Source organism: Schistocerca cancellata, unplaced genomic scaffold, assembly GCF_023864275.1.
Source record: "Schistocerca cancellata isolate TAMUIC-IGC-003103 unplaced genomic scaffold, iqSchCanc2.1 HiC_scaffold_1080, whole genome shotgun sequence".
NCBI lineage: Eukaryota > Metazoa > Arthropoda > Insecta > Orthoptera > Acrididae > Schistocerca > Schistocerca cancellata.
Genome location: NW_026047079.1, coordinates 138,399 through 153,694, shown reverse-complemented (window position 1 = coordinate 153,694; position 15,296 = coordinate 138,399). Strand labels below are relative to the sequence as shown.

Genomic DNA, 15,296 nt, shown 5'->3' with positions numbered 1-15,296 from the left:
CCCTTGCTAACACAGAAGAAAAACTGTTGCTATTACGAGTCTCCGGGTGGTACACGAAACGAACCGTCGTTTCCGTGGTGTAGCGGTTATCACGTCTGCTTTACACGCAGAAGGTCCCCGGTTCGATCCCGGGCGGGAACACAACAATTTTAATCTATATTTCGGATTTCATTTCCGAGATGACCTCACGTCCGCGTATGCAGAGACAAGCAATGCCGTATGCTAGACGGATAGGGCGTCATTTTACTGTCAAATACTGTTGCTCTCTTATTGCACCGGTATTTGGTAACTGAGAACGCCCCTAGCTCCATTATGGCTGGCAAAATTTATAATCCGGTTCTTCAGGGCTACTTCAAGTGCGCTTGCTACTGGCTTTCCTGAGCTCACCCTACTCGCCTTGTCACAGCTCTGTCAAAGTGTGATGCTAACTAATAATGAGAAACTCTTGGCCACTCTCAATCTTACATGCCACCACCCCTTTGTTGTTGCCGTCGTTAGTAAGATGAGGGTAGACTGTCGCACAATTAAGCTTAATCTCCACTCACGGTGCACATATTCCGCAAAGACAACCTTGTTTTCCGTTGCATGCAAAATTACCGTCTGCGTTTCTACCGAATTCCACCTACGTACTTTACTGGTGCCGCATTCTTGTTATATCCACGTGCTATAACAGGCGTCTACTCTTCATTGAGGAGCTGCAACCGGGGCTGAGTTCCACCTACTCTTCAGCACGGTCAAAATGGCAGGGCTCGTCCGGGATTTGAACCCGGGACCTCCTGCACCCAAAACAGGAATCATACCCCTAGACCAACGAGCCACCTGCCTGGAGCAGTCAAGTTAATCCCAGGTAGTGGACCTCACAGGGAACACAAACTTTTACGTGAATTCGCAAGATAAACGCTTTCTGCAGGCAGCACTCACCACTGATGAGAAGAATATTAAAGGCAACGAATAAAAAGCGAAATAACTTCATCGAACACTGCTTATGAACAGCCGGCAGTGCCTCAGTTTCGGTATGTGGTTTCTCAGGGTTAAGAGAAGGCGAATGCACTAAACAAAAGAACATCGGGAAACCAAGCACCAACTCATAACGAAAAGATTGCACAATATACTGCAAGTAAAATTTACAGAAGACGGATACTGAAGACGCCGCAGACAAAAGAATTATTCTATCCAGTAACGATTATCTAGGAAGCGTAAATTGCATGTGCTGCTCCACCACACAACTTCTTTTGATACTGTTTTACTTATTCTAAATTTTCATTGCCTGATCGTCTCTAGAATACTGTGTGGTATCACCTGGTTTCCAACAGCGATAGTAGTAAGTAAATCGACTACAAAGTCTTTCAAAGTAGGTCAGACACCAAAAAAAAAAAAAAAAAAAAAAAAAACGGAGCTGCGCGTAGCTCATGTCATTCTGCTTTCAAACGTGAATCAGCGGCTGGGAGTAGTGGCGTACTCCTGTAATCCAAGCTACTGGGAGGCTGTTGTGTGGGAGAGATCTGGAAACAACTACAGATTCGGCCGTTCCATGAGCTCAGGAATGGCCGCGATGCCTTCATCGAGCTCTGCAGATCGACATATGACAGCGTGGAAATTTCGGCGAGCGGTGGCTAAGGGTTAAGAGAAGCCAAACGCACTAAACACAAGAAAGTCGGGAAACCGAAGCTCATAACGAAAAGATTGCGGAATGCAGTGCGGAAGCAAAACTTCGAGAAGACCAACTCTGAAGCCATCGGCGCGCTAGGAATTATTCCTCGCAAGAAGCGATCATGTAGGAAGCGCGAGTCGAGGGTGTCGCTCGACCACACAATAAATTTTTGCTTAAACCAAATTTGCAATACCGGTTCGACACTAGAATACTGCGCCTTGGTTCTTCGAAAAGCGATAGTAATAAGCACGTCGACTGCAGTGTCATTTAGGGTAGTGAGTCAGACATGGGGAGGATATAAGGCGGGTGGAATATGCAACGACAGGGGGCATTGCAGGGCGGGCGCCGACTTCTTGCGCTGCGGCGCGCCGGTGCCGGCGGCGGCCTGGCTGGGCTGCTGGTGCCTCCATGTAGAGCTGCCGCCGAGCCCAGGCACCGTGCCGCTAACGAAGCGATTGCCTTTGGTGACATCTTTTGCAATAACGACTGCGCGAATCGACGGTATCTCGTAAGGAAAGAAAGAGCAGCAGCTGCCGCCGAGCCCAGGCGCCGTGCCTAACACGCAGAAGGTCCCCGGTTCGATTGCGGGCGGAAACCCGTTTTCGTCGCACTCAGCAAGACACTTGCTACGATCTCTGCTGTGACCATTTAAATCAACTTCAAACGTTCCACCAGCAGGGTGCACATGGCTCAAATGAAACATGAAACTGTTTCAGAACTGGTTGTCGGATTTTAGCGCTGACTTGGAGGCCTGGAAATGCGCGAAACAGCCGCCGCCATGCGATTTGTTACCACACCGTTGTACAAAACGCAAGAGCTCGTCCGGGATTTGAACCCTGTACCTCCTGCACCCGAAGCGGGAATCATACCGCTAGACCAACGAGCCTGTCCGTTCCGAAAACGCACTGCATGTGAATGACGCCACCTTTGATGGTCTCACCCTGTAGGGCTGCAGCTCACCCAGCGTTCTCCCTGTCTGTCGCGGTTGGATTGTTTTCATCGACGTCTTTTACTATAGGAACTTCACGAATCGGAGGGAGCTCGTAGCCGATGCCCTTGCTAACACAGAAGAAAAACTGTTGCTATTACGAGTCTCCGGGTGGTACACGAAACGAACCGTCGTTTCCGTGGTGTAGCGGTTATCACGTCTGCTTTACACGCAGAAGGTCCCCGGTTCGATCCCGGGCGGGAACACAACAATTTTAATCTATATTTCGGATTTCATTTCCGAGATGACCTCACGTCCGCGTATGCAGAGACAAGCAATGCCGTATGCTAGACGGATAGGGCGTCATTTTACTGTCAAATACTGTTGCTCTCTTATTGCACCGGTATTTGGTAACTGAGAACGCCCCTAGCTCCATTATGGCTGGCAAAATTTATAATCCGGTTCTTCAGGGCTACTTCAAGTGCGCTTGCTACTGGCTTTCCTGAGCTCACCCTACTCGCCTTGTCACAGCTCTGTCAAAGTGTGATGCTAACTAATAATGAGAAACTCTTGGCCACTCTCAATCTTACATGCCACCACCCCTTTGTTGTTGCCGTCGTTAGTAAGATGAGGGTAGACTGTCGCACAATTAAGCTTAATCTCCACTCACGGTGCACATATTCCGCAAAGACAACCTTGTTTTCCGTTGCATGCAAAATTACCGTCTGCGTTTCTACCGAATTCCACCTACGTACTTTACTGGTGCCGCATTCTTGTTATATCCACGTGCTATAACAGGCGTCTACTCTTCATTGAGGAGCTGCAACCGGGGCTGAGTTCCACCTACTCTTCAGCACGGTCAAAATGGCAGGGCTCGTCCGGGATTTGAACCCGGGACCTCCTGCACCCAAAACAGGAATCATACCCCTAGACCAACGAGCCACCTGCCTGGAGCAGTCAAGTTAATCCCAGGTAGTGGACCTCACAGGGAACACAAACTTTTACGTGAATTCGCAAGATAAACGCTTTCTGCAGGCAGCACTCACCACTGATGAGAAGAATATTAAAGGCAACGAATAAAAAGCGAAATAACTTCATCGAACACTGCTTATGAACAGCCGGCAGTGCCTCAGTTTCGGTATGTGGTTTCTCAGGGTTAAGAGAAGGCGAATGCACTAAACAAAAGAACATCGGGAAACCAAGCACCAACTCATAACGAAAAGATTGCACAATATACTGCAAGTAAAATTTACAGAAGACGGATACTGAAGACGCCGCAGACAAAAGAATTATTCTATCCAGTAACGATTATCTAGGAAGCGTAAATTGCATGTGCTGCTCCACCACACAACTTCTTTTGATACTGTTTTACTTATTCTAAATTTTCATTGCCTGATCGTCTCTAGAATACTGTGTGGTATCACCTGGTTTCCAACAGCGATAGTAGTAAGTAAATCGACTACAAAGTCTTTCAAAGTAGGTCAGACACCAAAAAAAAAAAAAAAAAAAAAAAAAACGGAGCTGCGCGTAGCTCATGTCATTCTGCTTTCAAACGTGAATCAGCGGCTGGGAGTAGTGGCGTACTCCTGTAATCCAAGCTACTGGGAGGCTGTTGTGTGGGAGAGATCTGGAAACAACTACAGATTCGGCCGTTCCATGAGCTCAGGAATGGCCGCGATGCCTTCATCGAGCTCTGCAGATCGACATATGACAGCGTGGAAATTTCGGCGAGCGGTGGCTAAGGGTTAAGAGAAGCCAAACGCACTAAACACAAGAAAGTCGGGAAACCGAAGCTCATAACGAAAAGATTGCGGAATGCAGTGCGGAAGCAAAACTTCGAGAAGACCAACTCTGAAGCCATCGGCGCGCTAGGAATTATTCCTCGCAAGAAGCGATCATGTAGGAAGCGCGAGTCGAGGGTGTCGCTCGACCACACAATAAATTTTTGCTTAAACCAAATTTGCAATACCGGTTCGACACTAGAATACTGCGCCTTGGTTCTTCGAAAAGCGATAGTAATAAGCACGTCGACTGCAGTGTCATTTAGGGTAGTGAGTCAGACATGGGGAGGATATAAGGCGGGTGGAATATGCAACGACAGGGGGCATTGCAGGGCGGGCGCCGACTTCTTGCGCTGCGGCGCGCCGGTGCCGGCGGCGGCCTGGCTGGGCTGCTGGTGCCTCCATGTAGAGCTGCCGCCGAGCCCAGGCACCGTGCCGCTAACGAAGCGATTGCCTTTGGTGACATCTTTTGCAATAACGACTGCGCGAATCGACGGTATCTCGTAAGGAAAGAAAGAGCAGCAGCTGCCGCCGAGCCCAGGCGCCGTGCCTAACACGCAGAAGGTCCCCGGTTCGATTGCGGGCGGAAACCCGTTTTCGTCGCACTCAGCAAGACACTTGCTACGATCTCTGCTGTGACCATTTAAATCAACTTCAAACGTTCCACCAGCAGGGTGCACATGGCTCAAATGAAACATGAAACTGTTTCAGAACTGGTTGTCGGATTTTAGCGCTGACTTGGAGGCCTGGAAATGCGCGAAACAGCCGCCGCCATGCGATTTGTTACCACACCGTTGTACAAAACGCAAGAGCTCGTCCGGGATTTGAACCCTGTACCTCCTGCACCCGAAGCGGGAATCATACCGCTAGACCAACGAGCCTGTCCGTTCCGAAAACGCACTGCATGTGAATGACGCCACCTTTGATGGTCTCACCCTGTAGGGCTGCAGCTCACCCAGCGTTCTCCCTGTCTGTCGCGGTTGGATTGTTTTCATCGACGTCTTTTACTATAGGAACTTCACGAATCGGAGGGAGCTCGTAGCCGATGCCCTTGCTAACACAGAAGAAAAACTGTTGCTATTACGAGTCTCCGGGTGGTACACGAAACGAACCGTCGTTTCCGTGGTGTAGCGGTTATCACGTCTGCTTTACACGCAGAAGGTCCCCGGTTCGATCCCGGGCGGGAACACAACAATTTTAATCTATATTTCGGATTTCATTTCCGAGATGACCTCACGTCCGCGTATGCAGAGACAAGCAATGCCGTATGCTAGACGGATAGGGCGTCATTTTACTGTCAAATACTGTTGCTCTCTTATTGCACCGGTATTTGGTAACTGAGAACGCCCCTAGCTCCATTATGGCTGGCAAAATTTATAATCCGGTTCTTCAGGGCTACTTCAAGTGCGCTTGCTACTGGCTTTCCTGAGCTCACCCTACTCGCCTTGTCACAGCTCTGTCAAAGTGTGATGCTAACTAATAATGAGAAACTCTTGGCCACTCTCAATCTTACATGCCACCACCCCTTTGTTGTTGCCGTCGTTAGTAAGATGAGGGTAGACTGTCGCACAATTAAGCTTAATCTCCACTCACGGTGCACATATTCCGCAAAGACAACCTTGTTTTCCGTTGCATGCAAAATTACCGTCTGCGTTTCTACCGAATTCCACCTACGTACTTTACTGGTGCCGCATTCTTGTTATATCCACGTGCTATAACAGGCGTCTACTCTTCATTGAGGAGCTGCAACCGGGGCTGAGTTCCACCTACTCTTCAGCACGGTCAAAATGGCAGGGCTCGTCCGGGATTTGAACCCGGGACCTCCTGCACCCAAAACAGGAATCATACCCCTAGACCAACGAGCCACCTGCCTGGAGCAGTCAAGTTAATCCCAGGTAGTGGACCTCACAGGGAACACAAACTTTTACGTGAATTCGCAAGATAAACGCTTTCTGCAGGCAGCACTCACCACTGATGAGAAGAATATTAAAGGCAACGAATAAAAAGCGAAATAACTTCATCGAACACTGCTTATGAACAGCCGGCAGTGCCTCAGTTTCGGTATGTGGTTTCTCAGGGTTAAGAGAAGGCGAATGCACTAAACAAAAGAACATCGGGAAACCAAGCACCAACTCATAACGAAAAGATTGCACAATATACTGCAAGTAAAATTTACAGAAGACGGATACTGAAGACGCCGCAGACAAAAGAATTATTCTATCCAGTAACGATTATCTAGGAAGCGTAAATTGCCTGTGCTGCTCCACCACACAACTTCTTTTGATACTGTTTTACTTATTCTAAATTTTCATTGCCTGATCGTCTCTAGAATACTGTGTGGTATCACCTGGTTTCCAACAGCGATAGTAGTAAGTAAATCGACTACAAAGTCTTTCAAAGTAGGTCAGACACCAAAAAAAAAAAAAAAAAAAAAACGGAGCTGCGCGTAGCTCATGTCATTCTGCTTTCAAACGTGAATCAGCGGCTGGGAGTAGTGGCGTACTCCTGTAATCCAAGCTACTGGGAGGCTGTTGTGTGGGAGAGATCTGGAAACAACTACAGATTCGGCCGTTCCATGAGCTCAGGAATGGCCGCGATGCCTTCATCGAGCTCTGCAGATCGACATATGACAGCGTGGAAATTTCGGCGAGCGGTGGCTAAGGGTTAAGAGAAGCCAAACGCACTAAACACAAGAAAGTCGGGAAACCGAAGCTCATAACGAAAAGATTGCGGAATGCAGTGCGGAAGCAAAACTTCGAGAAGACCAACTCTGAAGCCATCGGCGCGCTAGGAATTATTCCTCGCAAGAAGCGATCATGTAGGAAGCGCGAGTCGAGGGTGTCGCTCGACCACACAATAAATTTTTGCTTAAACCAAATTTGCAATACCGGTTCGACACTAGAATACTGCGCCTTGGTTCTTCGAAAAGCGATAGTAATAAGCACGTCGACTGCAGTGTCATTTAGGGTAGTGAGTCAGACATGGGGAGGATATAAGGCGGGTGGAATATGCAACGACAGGGGGCATTGCAGGGCGGGCGCCGACTTCTTGCGCTGCGGCGCGCCGGTGCCGGCGGCGGCCTGGCTGGGCTGCTGGTGCCTCCATGTAGAGCTGCCGCCGAGCCCAGGCACCGTGCCGCTAACGAAGCGATTGCCTTTGGTGACATCTTTTGCAATAACGACTGCGCGAATCGACGGTATCTCGTAAGGAAAGAAAGAGCAGCAGCTGCCGCCGAGCCCAGGCGCCGTGCCTAACACGCAGAAGGTCCCCGGTTCGATTGCGGGCGGAAACCCGTTTTCGTCGCACTCAGCAAGACACTTGCTACGATCTCTGCTGTGACCATTTAAATCAACTTCAAACGTTCCACCAGCAGGGTGCACATGGCTCAAATGAAACATGAAACTGTTTCAGAACTGGTTGTCGGATTTTAGCGCTGACTTGGAGGCCTGGAAATGCGCGAAACAGCCGCCGCCATGCGATTTGTTACCATACCGTTGTACAAAACGCAAGAGCTCGTCCGGGATTTGAACCCTGTACCTCCTGCACCCGAAGCGGGAATCATACCCCTAGACCAACGAGCCTGTCCGTTCCGAAAACGCACTGCATGTGAATGACGCCACCTTTGATGGTCTCACCCTGTAGGGCTGCAGCTCACCCAGCGTTCTCCCTGTCTGTCGCGGTTGGATTGTTTTCATCGACGTCTTTTACTATAGGAACTTCACGAATCGGAGGGAGCTCGTAGCCGATGCCCTTGCTAACACAGAAGAAAAACTGTTGCTATTACGAGTCTCCGGGTGGTACACGAAACGAACCGTCGTTTCCGTGGTGTAGCGGTTATCACGTCTGCTTTACACGCAGAAGGTCCCCGGTTCGATCCCGGGCGGGAACACAACAATTTTAATCTATATTTCGGATTTCATTTCCGAGATGACCTCACGTCCGCGTATGCAGAGACAAGCAATGCCGTATGCTAGACGGATAGGGCGTCATTTTACTGTCAAATACTGTTGCTCTCTTATTGCACCGGTATTTGGTAACTGAGAACGCCCCTAGCTCCATTATGGCTGGCAAAATTTATAATCCGGTTCTTCAGGGCTACTTCAAGTGCGCTTGCTACTGGCTTTCCTGAGCTCACCCTACTCGCCTTGTCACAGCTCTGTCAAAGTGTGATGCTAACTAATAATGAGAAACTCTTGGCCACTCTCAATCTTACATGCCACCACCCCTTTGTTGTTGCCGTCGTTAGTAAGATGAGGGTAGACTGTCGCACAATTAAGCTTAATCTCCACTCACGGTGCACATATTCCGCAAAGACAACCTTGTTTTCCGTTGCATGCAAAATTACCGTCTGCGTTTCTACCGAATTCCACCTACGTACTTTACTGGTGCCGCATTCTTGTTATATCCACGTGCTATAACAGGCGTCTACTCTTCATTGAGGAGCTGCAACCGGGGCTGAGTTCCACCTACTCTTCAGCACGGTCAAAATGGCAGGGCTCGTCCGGGATTTGAACCCGGGACCTCCTGCACCCAAAACAGGAATCATACCCCTAGACCAACGAGCCACCTGCCTGGAGCAGTCAAGTTAATCCCAGGTAGTGGACCTCACAGGGAACACAAACTTTTACGTGAATTCGCAAGATAAACGCTTTCTGCAGGCAGCACTCACCACTGATGAGAAGAATATTAAAGGCAACGAATAAAAAGCGAAATAACTTCATCGAACACTGCTTATGAACAGCCGGCAGTGCCTCAGTTTCGGTATGTGGTTTCTCAGGGTTAAGAGAAGGCGAATGCACTAAACAAAAGAACATCGGGAAACCAAGCACCAACTCATAACGAAAAGATTGCACAATATACTGCAAGTAAAATTTACAGAAGACGGATACTGAAGACGCCGCAGACAAAAGAATTATTCTATCCAGTAACGATTATCTAGGAAGCGTAAATTGCATGTGCTGCTCCACCACACAACTTCTTTTGATACTGTTTTACTTATTCTAAATTTTCATTGCCTGATCGTCTCTAGAATACTGTGTGGTATCACCTGGTTTCCAACAGCGATAGTAGTAAGTAAATCGACTACAAAGTCTTTCAAAGTAGGTCAGACACCAAAAAAAAAAAAAAAAAAAAAACGGAGCTGCGCGTAGCTCATGTCATTCTGCTTTCAAACGTGAATCAGCGGCTGGGAGTAGTGGCGTACTCCTGTAATCCAAGCTACTGGGAGGCTGTTGTGTGGGAGAGATCTGGAAACAACTACAGATTCGGCCGTTCCATGAGCTCAGGAATGGCCGCGATGCCTTCATCGAGCTCTGCAGATCGACATATGACAGCGTGGAAATTTCGGCGAGCGGTGGCTAAGGGTTAAGAGAAGCCAAACGCACTAAACACAAGAAAGTCGGGAAACCGAAGCTCATAACGAAAAGATTGCGGAATGCAGTGCGGAAGCAAAACTTCGAGAAGACCAACTCTGAAGCCATCGGCGCGCTAGGAATTATTCCTCGCAAGAAGCGATCATGTAGGAAGCGTGAGTCGAGGGTGTCGCTCGACCACACAATAAATTTTTGCTTAAACCAAATTTGCAATACCGGTTCGACACTAGAATACTGCGCCTTGGTTCTTCGAAAAGCGATAGTAATAAGCACGTCGACTGCAGTGTCATTTAGGGTAGTGAGTCAGACATGGGGAGGATATAAGGCGGGTGGAATATGCAACGACAGGGGGCATTGCAGGGCGGGCGCCGACTTCTTGCGCTGCGGCGCGCCGGTGCCGGCGGCGGCCTGGCTGGGCTGCTGGTGCCTCCATGTAGAGCTGCCGCCGAGCCCAGGCACCGTGCCGCTAACGAAGCGATTGCCTTTGGTGACATCTTTTGCAATAACGACTGCGCGAATCGACGGTATCTCGTAAGGAAAGAAAGAGCAGCAGCTGCCGCCGAGCCCAGGCGCCGTGCCTAACACGCAGAAGGTCCCCGGTTCGATTGCGGGCGGAAACCCGTTTTCGTCGCACTCAGCAAGACACTTGCTACGATCTCTGCTGTGACCATTTAAATCAACTTCAAACGTTCCACCAGCAGGGTGCACATGGCTCAAATGAAACATGAAACTGTTTCAGAACTGGTTGTCGGATTTTAGCGCTGACTTGGAGGCCTGGAAATGCGCGAAACAGCCGCCGCCATGCGATTTGTTACCATACCGTTGTACAAAACGCAAGAGCTCGTCCGGGATTTGAACCCTGTACCTCCTGCACCCGAAGCGGGAATCATACCCCTAGACCAACGAGCCTGTCCGTTCCGAAAACGCACTGCATGTGAATGACGCCACCTTTGATGGTCTCACCCTGTAGGGCTGCAGCTCACCCAGCGTTCTCCCTGTCTGTCGCGGTTGGATTGTTTTCATCGACGTCTTTTACTATAGGAACTTCACGAATCGGAGGGAGCTCGTAGCCGATGCCCTTGCTAACACAGAAGAAAAACTGTTGCTATTACGAGTCTCCGGGTGGTACACGAAACGAACCGTCGTTTCCGTGGTGTAGCGGTTATCACGTCTGCTTTACACGCAGAAGGTCCCCGGTTCGATCCCGGGCGGGAACACAACAATTTTAATCTATATTTCGGATTTCATTTCCGAGATGACCTCACGTCCGCGTATGCAGAGACAAGCAATGCCGTATGCTAGACGGATAGGGCGTCATTTTACTGTCAAATACTGTTGCTCTCTTATTGCACCGGTATTTGGTAACTGAGAACGCCCCTAGCTCCATTATGGCTGGCAAAATTTATAATCCGGTTCTTCAGGGCTACTTCAAGTGCGCTTGCTACTGGCTTTCCTGAGCTCACCCTACTCGCCTTGTCACAGCTCTGTCAAAGTGTGATGCTAACTAATAATGAGAAACTCTTGGCCACTCTCAATCTTACATGCCACCACCCCTTTGTTGTTGCCGTCGTTAGTAAGATGAGGGTAGACTGTCGCACAATTAAGCTTAATCTCCACTCACGGTGCACATATTCCGCAAAGACAACCTTGTTTTCCGTTGCATGCAAAATTACCGTCTGCGTTTCTACCGAATTCCACCTACGTACTTTACTGGTGCCGCATTCTTGTTATATCCACGTGCTATAACAGGCGTCTACTCTTCATTGAGGAGCTGCAACCGGGGCTGAGTTCCACCTACTCTTCAGCACGGTCAAAATGGCAGGGCTCGTCCGGGATTTGAACCCGGGACCTCCTGCACCCAAAACAGGAATCATACCCCTAGACCAACGAGCCACCTGCCTGGAGCAGTCAAGTTAATCCCAGGTAGTGGACCTCACAGGGAACACAAACTTTTACGTGAATTCGCAAGATAAACGCTTTCTGCAGGCAGCACTCACCACTGATGAGAAGAATATTAAAGGCAACGAATAAAAAGCGAAATAACTTCATCGAACACTGCTTATGAACAGCCGGCAGTGCCTCAGTTTCGGTATGTGGTTTCTCAGGGTTAAGAGAAGGCGAATGCACTAAACAAAAGAACATCGGGAAACCAAGCACCAACTCATAACGAAAAGATTGCACAATATACTGCAAGTAAAATTTACAGAAGACGGATACTGAAGACGCCGCAGACAAAAGAATTATTCTATCCAGTAACGATTATCTAGGAAGCGTAAATTGCATGTGCTGCTCCACCACACAACTTCTTTTGATACTGTTTTACTTATTCTAAATTTTCATTGCCTGATCGTCTCTAGAATACTGTGTGGTATCACCTGGTTTCCAACAGCGATAGTAGTAAGTAAATCGACTACAAAGTCTTTCAAAGTAGGTCAGACACCAAAAAAAAAAAAAAAAAAAAAACGGAGCTGCGCGTAGCTCATGTCATTCTGCTTTCAAACGTGAATCAGCGGCTGGGAGTAGTGGCGTACTCCTGTAATCCAAGCTACTGGGAGGCTGTTGTGTGGGAGAGATCTGGAAACAACTACAGATTCGGCCGTTCCATGAGCTCAGGAATGGCCGCGATGCCTTCATCGAGCTCTGCAGATCGACATATGACAGCGTGGAAATTTCGGCGAGCGGTGGCTAAGGGTTAAGAGAAGCCAAACGCACTAAACACAAGAAAGTCGGGAAACCGAAGCTCATAACGAAAAGATTGCGGAATGCAGTGCGGAAGCAAAACTTCGAGAAGACCAACTCTGAAGCCATCGGCGCGCTAGGAATTATTCCTCGCAAGAAGCGATCATGTAGGAAGCGCGAGTCGAGGGTGTCGCTCGACCACACAATAAATTTTTGCTTAAACCAAATTTGCAATACCGGTTCGACACTAGAATACTGCGCCTTGGTTCTTCGAAAAGCGATAGTAATAAGCACGTCGACTGCAGTGTCATTTAGGGTAGTGAGTCAGACATGGGGAGGATATAAGGCGGGTGGAATATGCAACGACAGGGGGCATTGCAGGGCGGGCGCCGACTTCTTGCGCTGCGGCGCGCCGGTGCCGGCGGCGGCCTGGCTGGGCTGCTGGTGCCTCCATGTAGGGCTGCCGCCGAGCCCAGGCACCGTGCCGCTAACGAAGCGATTGCCTTTGGTGACATCTTTTGCAATAACGACTGCGCGAATCGACGGTATCTCGTAAGGAAAGAAAGAGCAGCAGCTGCCGCCGAGCCCAGGCGCCGTGCCTAACACGCAGAAGGTCCCCGGTTCGATTGCGGGCGGAAACCCGTTTTCGTCGCACTCAGCAAGACACTTGCTACGATCTCTGCAGTGACCACTTAAATCAACTTCAAACGTTCCACCAGCAGGGTGCACATGGCTCAAATGAAACATGAAACTGTTTCAGAACTGGTTGTCGGATTTTAGCGCTGACTTGGAGGCCTGGAAATGCGCGAAACAGCCGCCGCCATGCGATTTGTTACCACACCGTTGTACAAAACGCAAGGGCTCGTCCGGGATTTGAACCCGGGACCTCCTGCACCCGAAGCAGGAATCATACCCCTAGACCAACGAGCCTGTCCGTTCCGAAAACGCACTGCATGTGAATGACGCCACCTTTGATGGTCTCACCCTGTAGGGCTGCAGCTCACCCAGCGTTCTCCCTGTCTGTCGCGGTTGGATTGTTTTCATCGACGTCTTTTACTATAGGAACTTCACGAATCGGAGGGAGCTCGTAGCCGATGCCCTTGCTAACACAGAAGAAAAACTGTTGCTATTACGAGTCTCCGGGTGGTACACGAAACAAACCGTCGTTTCCGTGGTGTAGCGGTTATCACGTCTGCTTTACACGCAGAAGGTCCCCGGTTCGATCCCGGGCGGGAACACAACAATTTTAATCTATATTTCGGATTTCATTTCCGAGATGACCTCACGTCCGCGTATGCAGAGACAAGCAATGCCGTATGCTAGACGGATAGGGCGTCATTTTACTGTCAAATACTGTTGCTCTCTTATTGCACCGGTATTTGGTAACTGAGAACGCCCCTAGCTCCATTATGGCTGGCAAAATTTATAATCCGGTTCTTCAGGGCTACTTCAAGTGCGCTTGCTACTGGCTTTCCTGAGCTCACCCTACTCGCCTTGTCACAGCTCTGTCAAAGTGTGATGCTAACTAATAATGAGAAACTCTTGGCCACTCTCAATCTTACATGCCACCACCCCTTTGTTGTTGCCGTCGTTAGTAAGATGAGGGTAGACTGTCGCACAATTAAGCTTAATCTCCACTCACGGTGCACATATTCCGCAAAGACAACCTTGTTTTCCGTTGCATGCAAAATTACCGTCTGCGTTTCTACCGAATTCCACCTACGTACTTTACTGGTGCCGCATTCTTGTTATATCCACGTGCTATAACAGGCGTCTACTCTTCATTGAGGAGCTGCAACCGGGGCTGAGTTCCACCTACTCTTCAGCACGGTCAAAATGGCAGGGCTCGTCCGGGATTTGAACCCGGGACCTCCTGCACCCAAAACAGGAATCATACCCCTAGACCAACGAGCCACCTGCCTGGAGCAGTCAAGTTAATCCCAGGTAGTGGACCTCACAGGGAACACAAACTTTTACGTGAATTCGCAAGATAAACGCTTTCTGCAGGCAGCACTCACCACTGATGAGAAGAATATTAAAGGCAACGAATAAAAAGCGAAATAACTTCATCGAACACTGCTTATGAACAGCCGGCAGTGCCTCAGTTTCGGTATGTGGTTTCTCAGGGTTAAGAGAAGGCGAATGCACTAAACAAAAGAACATCGGGAAACCAAGCACCAACTCATAACGAAAAGATTGCACAATATACTGCAAGTAAAATTTACAGAAGACGGATACTGAAGACGCCGCAGACAAAAGAATTATTCTATCCAGTAACGATTATCTAGGAAGCGTAAATTGCATGTGCTGCTCCACCACACAACTTCTTTTGATACTGTTTTACTTATTCTAAATTTTCATTGCCTGATCGTCTCTAGAATACTGTGTGGTATCACCTGGTTTCCAACAGCGATAGTAGTAAGTAAATCGACTACAAAGTCTTTCAAAGTAGGTCAGACACCAAAAAAAAAAAAAAAAAAAAAACGGAGCTGCGCGTAGCTCATGTCATTCTGCTTTCAAACGTGAATCAGCGGCTGGGAGTAGTGGCGTACTCCTGTAATCCAAGCTACTGGGAGGCTGTTGTGTGGGAGAGATCTGGAAACAACTACAGATTCGGCCGTTCCATGAGCTCAGGAATGGCCGCGATGCCTTCATCGAGCTCTGCAGATCGACATATGACAGCGTGGAAATTTCGGCGAGCGGTGGCTAAGGGTTAAGAGAAGCCAAACGCACTAAACACAAGAAAGTCGGGAAACCGAAGCTCATAACGAAAAGATTGCGGAATGCAGTGCGGAAGCAAAACTTCGAGAAGACCAACTCTGAAGCCATCGGCGCGCTAGGAATTATTCCTCGCAAGAAGCGATCATGTAGGAAGCGCGAGTCGA

At 49.0% G+C, this 15,296-nt stretch overlaps 13 non-coding genes across 13 annotated transcripts; 6 read left to right on the top strand and 7 right to left on the bottom strand.

The window, feature by feature from the left end:
• Nucleotides 1-68: 68 nt before the first annotated feature.
• Trnav-uac (transfer RNA valine (anticodon UAC)) lies at nt 69-141 on the top strand. The gene has a single exon. It is a non-coding gene; the product is annotated as a tRNA-Val (tRNA).
• A 604-nt stretch (nt 142-745) lies between these two features.
• Nucleotides 746-817, bottom strand: Trnap-ugg (transfer RNA proline (anticodon UGG)). Its single transcript has one exon. It is a non-coding gene; the product is annotated as a tRNA-Pro (tRNA).
• Nucleotides 818-2,772: 1,955 nt separating this feature from the next.
• Trnav-uac (transfer RNA valine (anticodon UAC)) lies at nt 2,773-2,845 on the top strand. The gene has a single exon. It is a non-coding gene; the product is annotated as a tRNA-Val (tRNA).
• Nucleotides 2,846-3,449: 604 nt separating this feature from the next.
• On the bottom strand, nt 3,450-3,521 carry Trnap-ugg (transfer RNA proline (anticodon UGG)). The gene has a single exon. It is a non-coding gene; the product is annotated as a tRNA-Pro (tRNA).
• A 1,955-nt stretch (nt 3,522-5,476) lies between these two features.
• Trnav-uac (transfer RNA valine (anticodon UAC)) lies at nt 5,477-5,549 on the top strand. Its single transcript has one exon. It is a non-coding gene; the product is annotated as a tRNA-Val (tRNA).
• Nucleotides 5,550-6,153: 604 nt separating this feature from the next.
• Nucleotides 6,154-6,225, bottom strand: Trnap-ugg (transfer RNA proline (anticodon UGG)). Its single transcript has one exon. It is a non-coding gene; the product is annotated as a tRNA-Pro (tRNA).
• Nucleotides 6,226-8,176: 1,951 nt separating this feature from the next.
• Trnav-uac (transfer RNA valine (anticodon UAC)) lies at nt 8,177-8,249 on the top strand. Its single transcript has one exon. It is a non-coding gene; the product is annotated as a tRNA-Val (tRNA).
• A 604-nt stretch (nt 8,250-8,853) lies between these two features.
• On the bottom strand, nt 8,854-8,925 carry Trnap-ugg (transfer RNA proline (anticodon UGG)). The gene has a single exon. It is a non-coding gene; the product is annotated as a tRNA-Pro (tRNA).
• A 1,951-nt stretch (nt 8,926-10,876) lies between these two features.
• Nucleotides 10,877-10,949, top strand: Trnav-uac (transfer RNA valine (anticodon UAC)). Its single transcript has one exon. It is a non-coding gene; the product is annotated as a tRNA-Val (tRNA).
• A 604-nt stretch (nt 10,950-11,553) lies between these two features.
• On the bottom strand, nt 11,554-11,625 carry Trnap-ugg (transfer RNA proline (anticodon UGG)). Its single transcript has one exon. It is a non-coding gene; the product is annotated as a tRNA-Pro (tRNA).
• A 1,644-nt stretch (nt 11,626-13,269) lies between these two features.
• On the bottom strand, nt 13,270-13,341 carry Trnap-cgg (transfer RNA proline (anticodon CGG)). Its single transcript has one exon. It is a non-coding gene; the product is annotated as a tRNA-Pro (tRNA).
• Nucleotides 13,342-13,576: 235 nt separating this feature from the next.
• On the top strand, nt 13,577-13,649 carry Trnav-uac (transfer RNA valine (anticodon UAC)). The gene has a single exon. It is a non-coding gene; the product is annotated as a tRNA-Val (tRNA).
• Nucleotides 13,650-14,253: 604 nt separating this feature from the next.
• Nucleotides 14,254-14,325, bottom strand: Trnap-ugg (transfer RNA proline (anticodon UGG)). The gene has a single exon. It is a non-coding gene; the product is annotated as a tRNA-Pro (tRNA).
• Between the last annotated feature and the right edge of the window lie 971 nt (nt 14,326-15,296).